At 43.0% G+C, this 18,707-nt stretch overlaps 1 protein-coding gene across 2 annotated transcripts in view; it reads left to right on the top strand.

The window, feature by feature from the left end:
• The first annotated feature begins 7,350 nt into the window (after positions 1–7,350).
• The window catches only part of frmpd3 (FERM and PDZ domain containing 3), a 96,902-nt gene continuing 85,545 nt past the window's right edge, over positions 7,351–18,707 (top strand). For both annotated transcript variants that reach the window (XM_037077069.1, XM_037077066.1), the window contains exon 1: positions 7,351–7,864. The gene's annotated coding sequence lies outside the window, so the exon portion shown is untranslated. The remainder of the gene's footprint in view (positions 7,865–18,707) is intronic.

The following is an 18,707-nucleotide window of genomic DNA, read 5'->3' as shown; positions in this document are numbered from 1 at the left end:
CAAATACAAGAAGAACAATTATGATCAATTGTACACATATTAGCCCATACGTTGGCTAATGGGACCACTTCACAGCTCTTTCCAAACCAGCACGGAAAACGGCAGTGCAAATTCAATAACAAAAATTAATAAGATAAAAAACATACATACCTCACATAATTTAAAATGAATTATATTCAACTGTAATTTCACTGAAATATCAATACTGTTCACCCATTTTCCTGTTTTACTGCCTGTACTAAAAATATTACAGTACCCATAGAATATTAAAAAGCCTACAGGGTCATTTAGTTTAATCAGCCTCTTAAACACCAAGTAATTATACCTCTACCCCCCGGACATATTCTTCCTATGTACCTGCATGTTTGTCCAACTGCGTATTTTTTCTTGTCACATATATATATATATATAAATATATATAAATATATATATATATATATATATATATATATATATATATATATATATATAATTGCCTATATATATATATTCACAGTTATGCTAATATTGGCAGGCTATTATCTAAAGTGTTGCAGAACACTTTCGTATTTTCCTACTAAATCTTCCTCATTTTTTATCCATCCGGCTTGTTGTATTGTGTTCCAGCTCTGGTCGCACTCTTGGCTGCACAAACTTCATTCAACTTGATGAACACCACCTGTAAAAGTGCACATGTGCGTCGGTGAGACTTGATTGGCATAATCGGCGCCGCTGAACCGCTGCCTAAGGCTGCCTGTTCCCTCCATTTGTGACATCATTTCAATTATGAAAAAATGAGGAAAACTGAAGAGTGTGAAGATGATGTGCACAGTGAGGTCCTTGTCCCGCTGTTGTTAATGAGCAGATGAAAACAAAACAAATTGCACTGTCACTGGTGGCATTTAGTGAGAACATGTAAAGTAAATATCACAACAGCTGTCAACTCGGCGTCATCCACAGAGCTGCACTGAGAAAAAAGAAAAGGTGACCAAAGAATTCCCTGGAGCAGAGTGGTCCGTGGCCAAAATAGCGGCTGGTCGAGCTGACCTGATGTCACACAGATGGACAACAGCGCACATGTCATTACAGGTGATGTCACACCTCTAGCAGAAACGTTGAAAGTGAAAATGTTCCTAACAACTGCTGACTTGTGGAGGATCCAAAATACTCCTGACAATACGTCATTTTATATGAAGTTTGACTTTTCATTTTGTTTTTAATCCAACAAGTTGTCAAATTTACCAGATGTACAGAGTTGCATACCACATTAGACCTCCAGTGCACACACATGACTTTGAGCTCAAAGCATCTGTTCTTCCACCCAAAATTTAGAAGAAAGCGGCCTTTAAGGGAATTCACACCTGGAATTAACACCTGTCACAAGTGGACAGCTTTAAGGCAAGCAGTTCAGTGGAACTCACATCCCTGCTCTGTACGCATATATACACATACATCACTGGAACAAACAGATATGATGTTTTTTACGCAAAGACAGGGACGTCTCCATATAAAACAATTGTCGAAATAACACAAATCCTCCGTAATCCAGACTGTGTGAGTCCCTTTCTGTTGGCAGACTCTGCTAACACACCCAGCGCCCAGCCTGTGCTGTCTCCAACCTCAAAGTCCCAGCTGAGTCCCAGAGTGAAAGCCCATGGAGCACAAAACACAGAAGTAATCTTTAATCCTCTCTGTGTTCCGAGGAAGCTGCTGTCTCTCCCCACATCTCACAGCGGTCAGATGTTCAGACATGACAAGGTGCAGACGGGCTGTGTTTGGATCCAGACTCACAGGAGTGTGGGAGGCCATCTCATTCATCTTGTCCCACATGTTAAAGGTCAGTTTGCCCAGGTGTTTGGCCACGTCTGCCAGGACTCCTGAGGGCGGCTCTGGGTCATCCTGCAGGGAGCTCTGCTGGAATCTTTCCGCTGCGGCCTTATAGTTGTGCAGGAATGAGACATCTTCAGCTCTCAGCTCCATCTCTGTGTCTGAAAGAGCTGCTATCTCTCTGCTCAGAACCCTAATCTTCTCCCTCATCGTCTGACTCTTCTGCTCCTCTTCCTCCCACTGGGCAGACATCCTGGCCTCCTCTTCCTCCTCTACAAACTGATGAATCTGCCGCTCTGTGTGTCGCGCCTGGATCTTAATGGGTTCCACTGATCAAAATTCAGTTTAACTTTCTCAAAAGCTCCTCTTTGTCCTGTAAGAGCTCCAGAGATCTCTGGGGCTCTTATCTGTGATCCGATGCAGCTTCTTCGACGGGTCTGACTCTCTGGTCTGTGTGTATTTTATAAATCTCTGCGTATGTGACAAACTGGCTGCTGATGGCCCAGACAGAAGAGTTTAAGTTTCTCAGAGTGCACTCTGCAGCGAGCCTCTGAATCTCAGCCCTGTAAGAACACCTCACACAGATTATTTAATGCAAAGGAACGGCTCCTCCTTTGAAAATCTTCTTTTACAGAGTGGACACTGGCGTGTTTGCTTCTCCCTTCACCAGCTCTTCAGACAGCCTTCACAGAAGCTGTGGCTACATGACAGCAGGACAGGCTTCTCAAAGATTTCACAGTGGACAGGCCAGCTGAGATTCCTTACTGACAGGGAAGCCATTTTCTCCGAGTGAATCTGAAAGAGCGGCAGAGTCAGATTCAGTGTTTGGCATGTCAGCAGGTTAAAGTAACACTGTTGTCGCTCTTCTCCTGCAGCTCGAGGACGAACGTGGATTGATTGTATACAGAGAAACTCTATATCATTTGCATTTGTTCAAAAAGACACATATTCATATCTAACACATAGTAATTCAAATGAAGTATTCCCCTTTGAACTATCTGGACCTTCTCTCATACATCCTGCCCTAACAGTCCTCTGAACCGGCCCGAGCTCTTGGCTCAGTGACGGGATTTATAATGTTGAATTGTCACATTATTTTATGCCTTTGGCGAAAGACACTACGATTTGCGCCAGGTCCGTGTTCTCCAGAGAGAATGATGTTTGAAGGTTTGTTTTGATTTTTTATTACACGGAAAATTTGGTAATGCTTCAGTTATCATTTCTATAAACATATGAGACATTTGCGGGGAACCTTTCCGAGGCAGGTTTTCTGCCTGAGGGACTTCCACTTTGGCATGTGCACAGAAAAATAATAACAAAGCCTTCGCTGGCCGACACGCTGCGCACCTTTAGGTCCCATTTGTATATCTTTATTAAATCTGTTGATTTGGGCCAACGTAAGATTCTCGGTTTAAACTGATGTCAGCTGCGGTTTGTTTAATGGGCTGGGTTGTTTTTCAAAATGGAGCTGGGGAACTTCAACAAAGACGCGACTTACTTACAGACGTGCTGTGCTGACAAGGACACTGTTAAATGGGGAAGTTTGAGAGACACCCAGCACGGACGTCGAGGCTGATTTACCCGCTCCCCTCGCTGGAGACAGACGGAGCCAGTTGGAGGCTGCAATTAAAGCAGCAGACTATGCTGCTGTTTGAGAGACACTTAAAGTGCTGCTTGGATCGGGGACAGGTCTTGGATCACCTCAGTGCCAGCCTTTCTGCTTGTGTGCAAGCTTGGGGATGTTTGCCTCTGACGTGAGCCAGTTCATCAAGGATGCGTTCCTGGACTACAGGGAAGCGGCAAGTTGCGGCGCTTCCAGGCTCGACTGTTTCAGAGAGACACAAAGACACAGAACACCATCTGTCCAGACTGTGTCAGACTGCTGGCTGACAGAAAGCTGTTGACAAGGTGATGGTGTTTCTGCCACAGACCTCTGGTTTGGTCCATGGTGTAGCTTTTGAATTCAGCCTTCAGCGCTGCCAAGCTTAACTCCACTGGGGCACACAAGAGGCAGAAACTGTGACATAACAAAGTTATTTCTCATCTACTGCTTGTCCACTTACTTGTGAGCTAAATTATGCCTGCCGCTGCTTCAGGAGCACCTGCTTTGTGTCAGCACTGCTTCCTCCTTTGTTTTTTGCTCCCCGTTTGATGACCTTTGGCAGGTCACTTCAGCGGCTTCTAATTAATGTTAAGTCCTCGAGTGATTAATTCAACTTGTCTGCGCTCTCTGCAGCCCAGTGTCTTTACGCCACCAAACATTATTTTGGAGGGAAGATCCTCCACTGAGTAACGCCGCTGTGCAATCACAAGTAGACCGAATGGTTCTGCTGTTCAAACACGTAAACAAAACTTTTTTTTATGTCACTCATGTTCTCCCAGGTGGAGGCACAATGTGATGCACAGAGCGCGAGCTAAAAAAAAAAAAGATAACCAGCTAAAAGAGTGACATGACTTCCCTCGAGCAGATCGTGTCATGACAATTTTAAGACACATTTCAAACCAGGACCTCCAATACTGGGATGGAGTAGCTTGTGAAAATCAGTGTGCCAGATGTAGTGGTCAGGTTATCACATCAGCATTTTGGTAAATATAAATTGGACTGGGTCAGACTAAAGAACTCGGATCCACGAAAACTTTAGGCTGAGTCTTGGAGAAACCAAGGATGAAGTTCCTTTACACCATTAAGTTGTGCATCATTTAACATTATTATTTAGATCATTTTCTCTGCTCATTCTGGCTGATGTTTCGTATTTGCCTCCACCTATCCAAGGTTTTAGTAAGGAATTATGTGTGTGGCATTCACAGGCAGAACTCTTTATAATTGCCTTTATTATAAATGCAAATTACATTCCAACTTTGCCGAAGAATAGAAAGTGAAAAACCTCTATCTTCTTCTATCTGTCTGCTTCTAACCTCTCATCTTTTTTGATGACTTTATTACCTCCACCAAGAAGGGTTTTGTTTTCACCCCTGTCCATTTGTTTGCTGTGCGGTTGGTTTGTCGGCAAAATTACAGAAAAATTACTGGACAGATTTTCATGAAACTTGGACGATAAGACTTAGACGATAAGATAAGACTTGGCCCAGAACAAACTCCATTAACTTTTGGTGCAGATCCGGATGGGAGAGGGTGGGTCCTGAAATGCTTTCTCACATTCTTTAACATTGTGTTTTTCAACATTTTTCTTTAGTTTCTCAGGGAATAATTTGTGGATCTTGATGAAAAGAAATCAGGAAAAAATCAGTTTTATAACCTGGCATCCCAAAGGCGATTTTATTACCATAATTACTGATCTTTAAGGATTCAGTTAATGGTTGGTTAACCATTAATAAAGCCTCAAAAACCCCTGAGAAAAGCTCCTCCTAACCTCCACCTAGCCTGATTCTTCCAAGGCTTCCAGGTGATGTGCGTGTGAACGTAAGTACCAGTGCATCTGCAATCCAGAGGTCTGCCAGAAGTGTAGGAGCGAGAGGGAATTACCATCTGTTCGTCCTCTGCCAACATCCAACGCAGTACTAACCGTCTCCCTCATGCATAATTACCCTCACACTCACTCCATGCGGCTGATTCTTCTTCATGAGATTGCCTCAGACGTTGCCTCGGCTCACTCTTAAAGCTTGATTTAGCAGCAGATTACAGAGTTGGATTAACTCCGCTGGGAGTCAGGAATCGCCCTCAAAAGCGGACCCCAGGTCAGTGGAGGACTGTTTCCCCTGAGGGATCAGGTCTGGATTCAGTGAGGCTATGCTAAGCTCTGCTGTGGGATGAATGACAATGTGCACATTGTGAATTAATTCTAAACTGTTGTTAATCACTTCCTTCACACGCTTGACCTCCTTTTCATGTTTTAAGTGGTTTCCATAATTTAAATTTGCTGTAGCAGGTATGAAATCCACTGTTTTTGGTTGTGATTAGTCATGCAGTCATATCCGGCACAATCAGTGCGTTTTTAAGACATAAAGCTGTTTATTATCAAGAAATTATAGACAGAAATTAGTGTGGAGCTCTTTTGATGCCTGTCTGCAGGCCTGAGTCCTACAAGGAGAGAATCTTTCACTGTTCACAGAGGGTATGTCTCGTCTGTCTAGACATTTTAGTTTGCAGAAACGCTGGGAGATTGTCGATAGCCCTCTCTGTCAGGTTGACAGGGGTAACCGCTTCTTTTTCTCTGCTGGTTCTACATGAATCCTGAATTCAAGCCCAACAGAGAAACTCTGCCTAATTCAAAGCCAGAAACAAACAGAGAGCAGTAGATGGAAGACGGATCCCACCGAAGACAAAGACAGAACTAAAGGGGATGCAGAGATAAGGAAAGACTTATCTAAGGGAGGACGCAAACAAGAAACGATGAAGAGGAGGTTTAGTATTCTCCTCGTGTGCTTTGAAAATGTCCCTGCCGATTTTTTTTTTCATCAGATACAGAATGTATTAGTGACTGCATTTCCCGCTATCTTTCTCTTTCCCTCACCCTATTTCTTTCTCTGTCAATTTCGAAAGCCTTTCTTCCTATCTCCAGATCTCCATTCTTCTCCGTTTTATCCCTTTCTGTCTCTCTTTTTAATTCTTCAGGCAGTCAAAGCAGAGCAGACATCATGCTCGGAGAACAAAACAGGACGCGCTGTCAGTGAAACTGAGCCTCGGCATTGCTCGTCCTGTCTTTCTCATTTTATCTCCTTTTCGCTTCCCGTCTCTCTCTTTCTAATCAAATGGTCCACCTGCCTTTCAGGTTGTTTTTGGAGGGGTTTCTCACTGTGAGGGATTTCATATGTACCCTCCTCTCCTCTCCTCTCCCCTCCTCTCCCCTCCTCTCCCCTCCTCTCCTCTCCTCTCCTCTCCTCTCCTCTCCTCTCCTCTCCTCTCCTCTCCCCTCCCCTCCCCTCCCCTCCTCTCCTCTCCTCTCCTCTCCTCTCCTCTCCTCTCCTCTCCTCTCCTCTCCTCTCCAGAGGATCCTCTGCAGTGTTGAGGTGTGATATATCATTCCCCTGGGCATTAGGGAGGTAGCCTGTTAAGGCTGTAGGTTCCCTGGGCTGTTGATACACTGATAGCCTGAGGAGATTCTCTGCCGCTATTTACGAGTTTCCTTCTGCCGTGTATGTTTGGCAGTGTGTGTATGAGTGCAGATAACAGGCTGTAAAGTTCTCAGAGACACGTTAAAAACATGCTCATTGTCATACAAAAGACTTAACGCACACTAACTCACTAAACATGCAACATATGCAAAGCGCATCATCTGCTAATGTAGCTCTTTCTCTCTTGTTGAGGGTCTCACACACACATACACACTCACACACACACACGTGTGCAGGGTACAGATGACTCATTAACTCTGCCATTGCCATGCATCCCTGATTAAATTGATACCGATAGATGGAGCAGGAGGGAAAACAACCTTTCCTATGCTCTTGCTCGCCACACTCCCTCCTCCACTCCCACACACACCCATCTCTCTCTCTCTCTCTCTCTCTCTCTCTCTCTCTCTCTCTCTCTCTCTCTCTCCCTCTCGCTCTCCCTCTCTCACACTGCCTCAGCATCCTGGAGCCACCGGCAGCACAAACAGTGAGGGGAAGAGACTCTGTTTTTCTCACACAGCATCAGAGTGGGAAAAAAACACACACACACACACGCACATACTCATTCACACACATGCACGGGGAGAAAACGGAGGTGGACTGAGGCTCCAGCCGTAGCATGTCCACTGGCTGCAGTCAGACATGTAGGAGGAGGAGGTGCTCTGCTCGCCGTTCCATGTCCGCTTCAGCCCTCTAAGCACCTCCCATCCCCCCCGAACACTCGCTCCCTGGCTCTGCGGTTGCTGAGGGGCTGGCTGGAATGACCCGGGAGAGCGGGAGACACAAGGAGATGTGCTAGACGGGGGCTGCTTGCAGGGAGGACTCTCTGATCCTTGATCCCTCCTCTTCTCCAGGCTGGCAGATACCAGGCAGACCTCTGATCTGCCCCACAGATGCATGCCCATATAGGAGGGCATGTCTGTGTAGACCGAGGGTCCTCATCAAGCTTGGCCACAGTGAGGAGGACCACCACAGAGACGCGCAGGTAAGAGCCACCACAGCTGGGGCTGCTCTGCTGGATTTCCATCTAGATTGATCTGCGCAGATGTGAAGGGATCAGCTAATGTGTCGTCTGAGATGTGTATTACTTCCTTCTTTGGTTCTCATCTGTTGGTTTGATTATTTACGGAAGCTTTTGATGTGTGTGTGTGTCTTATTTGTGCTTGGCCGCTGTGCTGCTCTGCTGCATGGTCATTGATTAGAAGGGAGATGGGTCTGTGGATGAGCGCCGTGGCAGCATGATAATGGAATATGTCTCCTGGAGGACATGGTCCGATATCCATCAGATGTCTGGGGAATGTCAGGGGGAATGAAGTAGGTACAACAGGGAGGTAACAGGAGAGAGAGAGAAAAAAAAAGAAAGGAGGCTGACGGAGACGTAGAGTGAAAGTCTGTGGCATTTCATCTAATTTATGTGAGTGCCATATCTGGGCTTTTGCCGTGTTTTGAGGGGTGACCATTTGGCTTTTCTTTTCCTCAGAGCTTCATTTGTAATTCATAAATTCGTGCCACATGCCACATTTGGCCAGTTTTTCAATTAAAGTCGAAAGGCTGAATTTCACGGTGTGTCAGGGTTGCTGAAAAAATGCCATGGAGGAGTTTGAAGACAGGGCGCTCGCTGTAGCTGGAGAGCAGGAAGAGAGGGAGCCCATGGGTGTGAGTGTAACACCAAGCCAAGCAGGGTTGGAAGTTGGGGTAGAAGCCCGGGAGAGAGACAGGGAAATTGATTTGCTGCATAATTAGACTGAACAGAACACTGACAATCATGCTGCTAAAGATGTTATGCTGCAGTTGAGACTTTCCCCTGCAGGAAAAGGGAAAAGGTCAGTTTACTACCTCTGTAAAACAGAGGATTTCTCCCCCCCCCAAACCCTTCTCTCTGGGCCTCATTACATGACTCTAAAATGGTTACAGTGTTTTTCTCCTTCTGTGGATGTCAATGACAGGGGCAGCAGCCCCAAAGTGCATTTCAGAGATTGGCCCTGGGTAGATGTGCTTATTCAGAGGTGCCTGTGGGGGAGAGGGATGAGCTGTCCAGTGCCGTTGCATGGAGCATACATCACTGAATGCAGGGGCCATGGACCCAGGAGGAATCAACAGATGGAAAGCCATTACTTAGATGACCAGGCTCCTCTGATCTGATCATGAGGGTGTGCGAGCCACGAAGACAGAGGGCAGGAGCAAATGGAGGGAAAGATAGAGGCAGAGCAGCGAGGAAGGCCGTCAGTCAGAAGAGGAGAGAGCACTCTCCTCAATGCCATTATTAATGCTGGAGGTATTCAGCATATGCCAAAAAAAATAAAAAATCAATATTTCCCATTATACAACGTGTTTCAGAGTGGATGGCGGCTGATTTAGAGGTTGATTTTAAAAGCCGTTCTGCAAACATCTATCTAGGTGCCACTCAGCCCGACTCTGGTTGGGCTGGCTTGTGATGGAGTGGATGTCTGAGGTTGATTGCAGAAAAATGCATGTGTGGGTCGATTGTGGGAGTTTTCATGGCAGTAAATATAAACACAGGCGTCAGTGGACTAAAAGAAAAGTTATCACCGACTTTTGCTTCAGAAAGTAACATTTAATAATTGATAGTCTGAGTTTTTCCCGATCCAAAGCACACTATGGGCCCCGAAATCATTTCTGTGATCATTGTACTTTCACGGGCAGCTGCTATTTTATCATCTCTGTCAACTTCTGCTTAGTCATTAGAGAGAGCAGAACAGCCCCGGGGCTGTAGGCTCGAAACAAATTAATGCAACCTGTGGTGCAACCTTTGCCCCAAGTGCACGAACAGACACCGACCTCTCATCATGTGGCTCGCTGAGACGTCCTGAACACCAGGAAGTACCATGAGAAACACAAAGTCCGGACATGCTTTGAAAATATCCAATCAGCATCAACGTAGCGAGGTCTGACGCACACGTGAGCAGAGGCAGTTGGCCAGGCTGGCGGCTCTGCAGAGGTACATAAAAGAACATTGTGAAAAACAGACTTGGCACTCCATAAAAACCTACAGATTACACCAATTACAGTGGAGGGCATTTAAATGAGGGGAAACAACGCACATTATTTCAGTCGGGCAAACACTTTACGCTGCTAGTTTAGCACGAGTGGATAGCTCTGTTTGCAAGACACGTGAACACAGTCAGAGATGAGCATGAATGCGCACACACACACACACACACACACACACACACACACACACACACACACACACACACACACACACACACACACACACACACACACACACACACACCAACTGCTTTCCCCTGCTGGAGTTGATTTTAAATCCAAAGCACTGATCTCCATCTTCTGTCTAGTTAGGCTTAATTAATTTTTGTCCAGCTTTTAGAGCTCTGCAGGATGCAGTACACAATATGTGGGGAATTAAGAGGCTTTGTTAAAGGGTAACTCCACCTACTCTCCACATTAAAGTGTGTCTACAGGTCTTGAGGACTACTACATATATATTTAAAAAAAAAAAAAAAAAAGAGCATCAAGCCTTTTGTGGCTCCCGAAGAAGCTGCATGTAATGTGATAAACTGTCCCTAATGATGTCACTCAGTGGCTAGGTTGCATTGTGGGTAATATAGGCTCCGGGTTTTATAAAGGAAGAAGAATGTATGGAACAAAAACTGTGATATCTCTGGTTCTGCTGTATCAATTCTGATTGTTTGTGTTTATACTGTCCATTATAATGCCAACAGTATTATAAGAGTGCAATGCTGGACTGCTTTTTAAAACCTGGTGCCTACATTACCCACGTTGCAGCCTCGCAAATTCATCATATTATATCCAGCTTCTGTGTAAACACACTTTAATGTGGAAAATGGGTGGAGTTACCTTAAAGTATTTTATGTTTTCTGTGCCACCACAGTCGCATGTAGCTAATGCCTCATTGCCATTTAACGGCACTGGCACACGTTTAATGTAATTACAGAGAGCGTAAGTAGTGTTGTTGATTTCCTTCAGCAGTGTAAAATGGAACCACAACCTTGTGCACACTAGGTGATGTCTGTTGGAAATGTAGCCATGGAGTCATGTCAGGATAAAGTTCTCTGGCCATATTCATCATAATGTAGGACTGTCAATCAGTGCATGTGTTCCTGATGGAGCGCAGTGACATGAGGCTGCAGGCTGTGGCTACACCGAAAGTTACGCTGTCGCAAATTCATCACTGGCTTTGGTCTCTTCAGGGAATTTGTTGATGCTGTTGAAAAAACTGAATAACAACAAAGTTATCTTATGTTATTCCTAAACCTAGGGATGGTAAATATTACAATATCTACGTTTTTGTACACCTCTGTCTGTGCTATTGTAGTCGTCATTTTAACATCTCTGTGTGCACTTCCAGTAAATCCTTTATCTCCCCGGTAGCGTGATATCTCTGCACATCTCAAACAGAACCGACTGAGATCTGAGGCTGAATTTTCTAAGGGGAATCATTTTTGAAATCCAGGACTATAGGAGTCCAACATGACAAACTGGTTTTATGATGCTGCACCATGTTGCTGAAGCCTGCTGGTTACAGATAGGAGCCATTTCTTTATACACTGACAAAATACTGACACTGATCTCCAGCAGCTCCGTTCAGTTTCCATGAAAACACTTTGTATTTCTAAAGATAGATAGATAGATAGATAGATAGATAGATAGATAGATAGATAGATAGATAGATAGATAGATAGATAGATAGATGATTCAACCTTTCTCTCTTGCGTGCTTGCTGTTCTGTTGGCTCTTGTGTTGTTTCCTGCCAACCAGCTGTTTCTGCTGCTGTATCTGAGGGGCGATCTGGCCTCAGACGCACATGAGGGGGAAAAAAAAAGGAAAAGAAAACAACAACCACAGTAATAAACTGGCAGTGTTACTGGGGCGATAAATATCTGAGTAACAACATGCATATTAATTGGTCTTTTGTGCCAGCACATTTTCTGAGAATCACGCTAGTGCTCCGCAGCAGAGCAGTGCAGTGTGAAGTCATTTCTTAACTTGGCCCGGATCCCAAACCATCAGCAAGGAAAAAGGAAGACAAAAACACTTGCAAAAATGCAAAAAAAAAAAAACCCTAAACCATATTTGAACACTGGATGGCAAGATAAGCGTATGCTTATGACCAGTGTTCAGCCTCAATGACAAGGAAAGGTTATATCCATGGGTGCACACTAGTGGGATGGTAATGTCGCTCCATCAGTCAGACAGAGCAACAACTAATGGACCGAATGCCATGAAAATGTACACATTCCTGTCACGTCTTATCTCCTGAGGATGAATCGTATTAGGTTGTCCTCGAGCCTTTGCACCACCATGAGGATACATTTTGTATTTTGTTCCTTTGGTTTGTGACCAAATATCTGCAAAATATGATGTGTTTCGTGCTAATTAAGTAATGTTAGAATCTCCAACCTCCTAGATCCTAGATTAAGATTTTAAACATGGTGGTTCAACTGAACCTGAACAGTCTACTAACCCCTTATATTATTAAGTCCCTGGTAATAAGCATTAGTTAATAGGTAATATGGCTCCTTCTTGTTACTTAAGATGCCTTTTATAGCTTTTTCTTGTTTTTTACTAGGGTAAGTACAAATATCATTATGCATTTACTGGCAGTTAATACAGTTAACTAAGCTTAGAAGGGCCTTTTCATCTATTAAGTACAAGGACCTTACTGTAAAACCTTACCCTAGCATGTTTGCATGCTGACATTGGCATTTAGCTTCAAACAATGCAGTTCCTAAGTCAATATTCAGACCAAAAACAGCTGATGGAAAGTGTGGTGTCACCGGATCTCCACAGCAAAACAGCGTTCCAGAATTCTCCTAAACAACTGAAGGAGATGAGAACTTGTTTTAAATATAAGATTAAAAAAAAAAAAAAAAAAGAAACAATGGAAGAAAACATGAAATGGCCCCATACAGCTGGCCTGGCATTTCAAGTCTTCGGAATCTCCAAGATCAAAATTGATTTGAAAAAAAAAAAATATGTAACTTTCAGTCTTTTTCAAAAAGAAATCTCCACAGTCTTCACAACCTTAGAGTGAACTTAACAACACAAAGGGGATGTTGGTAAAGGGCTGTGTCTTCAGGCACTGGTGAGACAGAAAACATGATTCAAAAAGTCAAGTTTGAGGAACGCAAACATGAGACTGACAGTTTAACAGATACCAAAGCATTGCACAGCGGTTATTAATATTCTGAGAGAGGATTCTTTTTTTCGTTCATTACAACATTTGTGAGGTTAATAACATACGAACCGCATATGTGTAATCTACAACGCAGAACACTTACACGATACATTATGGTCAGGCAAAAGTTGAGCCAGGTTTTATGTTTTTACTTCTCTGTATTGCCAGTCAGACCTCGTTTAAACAAATGACTCACTAAGACCTATAGTTGATCTCAATAATGGGACTAAATCTTGTTCCTATCCATGTATTTCCTGGCATTTTGTTCATCTTCAGATATACTCAACTTTAAGGATAAACAGGGTTGTGGTCGTAATTAACATAAACACCCAGGGAACAAAAATCTCTTTCCAATCTTAAAAGCTCTCAGGCCAAATGCGGAGGCTTCGTGTCCACAGTCGCTCAACAGACGCTGCTGAAAATTCCCGGGGTCGTGCATCGTTTGGGGCGGCCTGTGGGGAGGATATTTGCATTCTCTCCTGCTCGCACACGATTATAATCTCGCACATTTGCACATTAATATGTATGCTTTACACACACACCCCCACACACACATGCAAATAAAAGCACAATCATTACTGCTAAAAATCATGTTGATGACTTTTTTTGTGTCGCAGAGTACAAACATAGCCAACGGCCAAGAAGCTAATTACAATATTAACTGTGGTTTCATGTTCCCTTCTCTGTCACAGCAGCGCTCCAAAGGCTGCTTCAAAATATCCTTTGCATTTCATGGTTGGGCTTCAAAAAAACCCCTGTGTAGTTCACCTGTGAGTGTGTGTGTATCTGAGTGTGTGTATGTGAGTGTGTGTTTGTCTTTCTGCAGCCACACCGAGAACAGACGACTGCAGTGTTTTCTGCCGGTTCTGCTGGCGCCCCCAACTCACACTTTTCATTTGTCAACAGCAAAAACACCAAATGATTTTCAGATGTGCTATAGATTTGTCCGGCGTAACAAAAACTCCATTTTGGAGGTGAGGACAGCTTTAGAAAAACTAGCCAGGGGGTGAAGCTGCACACAGAGGCAGAAAGTGGTGGGCAGAGATGGTGCCGCTGCCGGAGGAGGGAGGAGATCAGTGAGGTAGACGAAAACTGAAGAGCCATAAGGACTCTCTCTCTCTCTCTCTCTCTCTCTCGCTCTCTCTCTCTGTCCTAGTCCACAGTTCATGTCCACACGTGTGGAAATCGAGAATGAACTAAATCTTTCAGTGCAGTAGGTCTCTCACCAAAGGAATAGGGAAAGAATTTGAAAACAGATATATTTACTTAATATTTCAAAAGAATTTAATGGATTTCTCTCTCTCTCATCCTCCATAACCCCCTAACCTCCACCTCTCTCCAAGTCGGGTCCTGTTGTGTTGTTTCTTCCTCTTCCTCTTGAAATCTGGTTCACATGACACACACATATACATTTGTAAATTTCCCTTAGTTCGTCTAGAGTTCCCCTTTCAGAGACACATGTTTTGTACCCAAAAGCAACAGCCAAGCCAAGATATTTTTTTAAGCCTTGAGGCTGACTACAATCCTTTATAGTCCCTCTTCTGTCACTGATGACATCCCAATCCAGTTACAAGGATAAATGTTGGCAATGTACTTATCTGCAAACCACTGATATGTTGAAACTTTGCATTCATTTAGGTTCAATTTTCAGTTTTATCTTGTAGCTACACCGCACTTATGTTCTGGTTAAGTTTAGGCACAAACAACACTTGGTTAGGGTTCAGAGAAGAAGATTTGTTTACAGGAATGGCAAAATGCCAGCGTTCTATTCTGGCAACGGTGCTGATAATCCAATGTCCATTACATATCCAGGGTAATTTGGCCTGAGAAGCGAACCATCTGTTTTGAAGTAATATTCCGAAGAAAAAAAAGAGTCTGATCGAGATAAGAAATAAGCAATATCTTCCCCGAGTGTGACGTAATACAGAGAAACAGGCACGAACGAGAAAATAGATGCATACAAGACTGTGGAGCTGAAGATGATTGATGATCTTTATATTTTTTGGAGCCATGCAGAAGAGAAAACAATCTGCTAGAAGTGATAGAAAGTAGATTTTGACAGTGCATTTCAAGCATTTTGAGAGGAGGTTTAAAAAATAGTGCGAATGCATGAATAGCTTCTCACTGTCATGAAAAACACACACAAAAAAATCTTTTATTCAGTTCGGGCATGGCTCAAGACTTAAAGAAGACTCTGCTGAAAGAAATGTGACTGTCTGACGGGTGACAGTTCAAAGGACACAGTCACTAATGATGATCCTCGAGCTGTCAGAAGAATCTTTTTTCTCTCTTTTTTCATCAGTAAATAGATGATATGAATAAATAAATGAACATTTAATAAGAGTAGGAAAAGTAAAATATTGTTTCCAGCCCGCCATGTGTATTAAAGAGTTTCACATTCAGTTCGGTGGTCTACACTTGGTGTTGTGAGATGGGTCTTCCCCTTAGAAGTATGTTTTTGAGCTCACTTTCACAGACAAGAGCTTCCATGTCCGTCCTAGAGCCCCCAACAGCCAACAAGTGATTGTGCAGACAAGTGACCCACACTGTCTCTTTCTCCTCTTTCTTGAGCCACTTACATGACGGTCTCCAGATGACTGGGGCATCGTGTAGCCACTGAGATTTCTAATCCAGCAATGTATATTTCATTGCAGTTTTTAATGCCATAAACTTGGAAATGATGCAAGTTCAAAGTTCAAAGTTCAAAGTTCAAAGTTGGCTTTATTGTCAATGCTGCAATATGTGCAAGACATACAGAGAATTGAAATTCATGTAGTTTTGCTCTATGAAAAGGCTGTTTTGCCACCTTTGCATTTGTTTTTTGACTATTCTTTGAACATGCTACTCTCAATCAGAGGTACTTTGACCATGTAAGACCATGTAAGACTTAATGATGTGGACTCATTGGGTTTTCCAGATAATATGGGCAGTTACAATTCATCTACAGGCTTTATTGTTTTTACATAAAATATTTTGAGAGGCTCATCTTATAATCTTTCGAAAGAGCCCAAAACCATACATACTCCAAATGGTTGAACAACAGTGTTAGGGCTGGACTGGCAAAGGTGTTTTAGATACATTTATACAGATTTCCAGATTTGGTATCAAGTGAAGACTACTTCAATGGGGGAGTTTGCTGTTCACTGGTAACACTTGGCGTGGATTCTTTGCACTTCCAGTTTCACTCTTAAAACCACACTTTGCAGCAGAGAGTGCAACTCTTTCACATCTCTCTGAATCACAGCCTTCGGTGGCCCTGCTGCTTGACTCACAAGGCATCACTTTTAGTAAAATTTCAGAAGTCTGGAGGAAAACACATGGTTTCCTGTCTGGTGGTGTTACTTAACTCTTTGAGCTGCTCATAAGCTAGAGATCTGTGTTGAGGAGATCAAACAGATACAGTATCTGTTATATAAACAGCAACGAGCCGGGAGATGAGCAGAGGAGTTTTACGGCAGATAGTGCTCTGAATTTAGAAATACAAACACAACAGGCAAACAAACTATAATGTGTAAAAATGGCAGAGTTCCGCTTTAATATGACTGTAGCGTCACAAAATGGAGGGTACAGTAACCACGCAGACTTGGAAAGACAGGGCCGAGACTGCTTACAGTTCATTTTACCGTGCGGAAATGATGAGAGTCATAAATTCTACACAGCCAAGTGCATTTTTACACAGTGGCACATTTTCCATATTGATTACCATACAGATCTGTGGCGCGCAGTCAATTCAAGAGGCAGAAATAAAAGAAGGAGAAAGAAAAGAAGATACATACCACTCATGCGTTCAGCGTTCAGGTGGGTGGCCATGACGAGAATAAAAAATAAAAAATGAGAGTAAGAAAACCTATTTTCTAAATAGCCCTAAAGGAAGTTAGCACATAATTTTGCATTATGTTGCAAAACTGCACTTGATTAATGGGAGCTTAAGCGTACTGTATTACTGCACCAAGGGGATTATTCAACAGCACTGCAGCCAGGCCTCACATTCTGTGCATGAATTGTTTTCATTTGTGTGTATTTTTTTTACAGTAATTGTTTTATACTGATTTATAATGAAAATCATTTTTTTGTGTTTGACCTTACCAAAAAAACATGTGTGTAATTATTTTGTACGTCATCCAGAGTCGCGTCCTGTGTCTGTTCTTTGTACAGAAAGGAGCTGATTAGCAGCAGTATGGCGTGCATTAATAGATATAACAAATACTGAGCACGGATGATAGAGTGATAGAGACATCTTGGTTCATAGTGATATGGATTTCAGCCTACAGACGCTGAAATAGGATTCATTCACTACCTGGCTTTCTATGTTCCGCCTATGCCGCTTCTACCTGATAAAACAAACTTAAAAAGTGTTGGAATCATTTAAATGTATTCCTTCAGCGTGTCAGTGCATTACTGGTCAAATATTAATTCTAAACTTCAGTAAGTAAATGTAAAACCCGAAACACAATTGCTGTAAACTGAGCTCTACCTACTGCTGCCAGAGAACGCTGTTGTCTCTCACAGATGCTGCTAATGAGAGGCGGATCTCTCCTGGTACAAGTCATTTGTTGCATTAAATAAGTCTGAGGATTCATCTCAATCTTCTGTGATTGTCTTTCTGTGGAGGATTTGAGAGGGATGTGATGCTCTTTGATGTGTGTGCTGCTCCCTCCCTGAAGCGGTGCAAACCAGAGATAAAACCTTTCCTCATAATACAGGGCTTCACATCAAAGGTGTAGGAAGTGTGAAACACTGACATGTTTCAGGGAGTTTTTTCAATTGTTTGTGTTCGTGTGTGTGTGTAAACCTGTCAGCTTCGAGGCTCGATCTTAACCAAAGTTTCAGAGTATTTGCAATTTCTGTCAAATGCTGACACTGATTAAAAAAGATAAAAGCATTTGTCAACATAGCGTGAATAAGCAGCCATTTTAGTCATTGTGATGCCTACATACAAGTCTAACTGATGTCAGCATGCTAACCAGCTATCCCCGGCCCATCAGAGTCTGGTCCCTGAGCTCCCTGTCTGAACTGGCTGCACAGCTAACTGAGCTAACTAGCTACGGGCAGCTACAGTCAGGAGCAGTTAGTGGTTACTCTGGTCATATGCTGCCCCATATGCCCCTTTTTCTACTTGAAGTATGATTTTTCTTCTTTAAACATTTTTAAAGAGTGCAATATCACAACATTACCCTTCCTTCTGCATGTTAGCTCCAACATTCGGCCTCACATGTGTAAAAAAACATGATGCCGACAGTCATGAATGTCCTTGTGTGTGCATGTACAGTGTGAGCTTGAGTGCCAGAATCATATATTTATGCGGTAAAAATGCAGATGTATGCGCGAGTTGTGGCATGAATCACAATCATGCTGTAAATACACACAAAACATGTTGGATCTTGAGTTTGTGTGTGTCGACTTTGATTTACATAAACCAACACACAAAAAATATTCTCTAAATGTTTTTCAAGCTCAAAGGTGCAGTATGTTGTTTAAAATAGATTTCCATTTGTTCTTAATCTTGTTATCTTTTATGTGAATATGTAATTCAACAGATTGTAGTGTATCATATGAGCCGACCTGTCTTTCACTTATTGTATATGATGTAACTGCAAAATCCCCCTATTAGATTCTGGCAGGTAACTTTATCACGTGATTCCCC

Source organism: Acanthopagrus latus, chromosome 18 (assembly GCF_904848185.1).
Source record: "Acanthopagrus latus isolate v.2019 chromosome 18, fAcaLat1.1, whole genome shotgun sequence".
Lineage (NCBI taxonomy): Eukaryota > Metazoa > Chordata > Actinopteri > Spariformes > Sparidae > Acanthopagrus > Acanthopagrus latus.
The sequence above is the reverse complement of the archived record's forward strand: the minus strand, read 5'-3'. Positions and strand labels throughout refer to the sequence as shown.